Consider the following 1,233-nt stretch of genomic DNA (forward strand, 5'->3'; position numbering starts at 1 on the left):
AAAAAGGAATTATGGGTCGACGACTGCGGTAGAGCGAGGCTGAGCAGGCTTCGATTGCCAAACTGAGCGGAATTATTTTTCTGAAGCTGCAAAGCAGTAATTTCTGAGGAGCAATTCTGTTTTAGCTAACGCTGCAAACAGTATGTTCAACATCTGGGTAATCACCACAGATCAGGAGTTTAAAAACCACACATCCTGAGTTTTTAAACGCCAATGTATAATTATTAAGGAGTACTTCCGCAAATACAATAACACACAACGGCACTGTTTTCATGCACTCGGAGAGATCGCTAAATTGTAAACATACCATATCCATCAGTCTTGAATGCGAACTTGAAACGTCCGGTTTGCAAAACCAGCTCTGCCCTCTCAGCGGGAGTCCAGAACAACCGGAAATGAAACGCTCGGAACGCGGGCACGTGCTCTCGGAAAACGACTCGCCAATATCGCGATAGACAGCGGGGTCGCTCGACGACTGTCGGCAAGACGACAGGGGAAAGTGCGCGCGCCTTCGAATGCCCTGTCGTACGCGGAACGTCAGTGAAATTTCAGCGCGTCGCCCGTATCTCCCGAGGAAGGCGTCTCGCGGAGGAAACGGAAACCATTGCCGATGGCGAGGCCGACGCGCCGATAAAAGGGCTATGACGTTGCCCGTAGGATATGCGCCCCGACTTCAACCGGACGCTTGAAATTCCCCTCGCACCCTCGCGGCTGACGAGTTACACATACCTAGCACGGATATCGCGTATACTCTCGACAAACATCGCTTATTACAGTTAGGGTCTTGTTATAGACCGGCCAAAGGCTGTAAATCTATCCCTTCGATTCCATGTCGTGCTGTCTTATATGAGGGCATCCACCGTACACGTTAATGGCGGACCTGGACTGACATGGGTGGGAAGAAGGATCTTAATTCGGACCTATAGCCCGCACTGGAAAGGGCGGTTGCGATCACTGCGGCATTAGCGTTGCTTGCTCGGAAGACCCAGTTTCCCCGCGCCGTCCCAGGTTTTGCTGCGCCACCAATAGTTTTGTCATTCCGCAAAAAATCGGGTGCTGCTGTTTATGCGAAGTCTCTGCGAAAGGGGGCAGAAAGAAAGAATGGAGAGGAGAATGTGGAAGAGTGGTAGAAGAGAGGAAAGGAGCAGTGAGTTCAGTGCGCTAGCACAAATCTTCGCGCAAAGGAAATCCCACTGCTACGCAGACCCCGCCCCATCAAACAAAATGACCGCA

At 51.2% G+C, this 1,233-nt stretch overlaps 1 protein-coding gene across 1 annotated transcript in view; it reads right to left on the reverse strand.

The window, feature by feature from the left end:
* LOC144159473 (uncharacterized) overlaps positions 1 to 490 on the reverse strand; it is a 138,988-nt gene extending 138,498 nt beyond the window's left edge. Inside the window, exon 1 of the mRNA XM_077690988.1 lies at positions 308 to 490. The gene's annotated coding sequence lies outside the window, so the exon portion shown is untranslated. The remainder of the gene's footprint in view (positions 1 to 307) is intronic.
* Positions 491 to 1,233: the final 743 nt, after the last annotated feature.

The sequence above is a fragment of the Haemaphysalis longicornis genome, unplaced genomic scaffold, assembly GCF_048455015.1.
Source record: "Haemaphysalis longicornis isolate Haplotype H1 unplaced genomic scaffold, Haemaphysalis longicornis Haplotype H1 scaffold_10, whole genome shotgun sequence".
NCBI lineage: Eukaryota > Metazoa > Arthropoda > Arachnida > Ixodida > Ixodidae > Haemaphysalis > Haemaphysalis longicornis.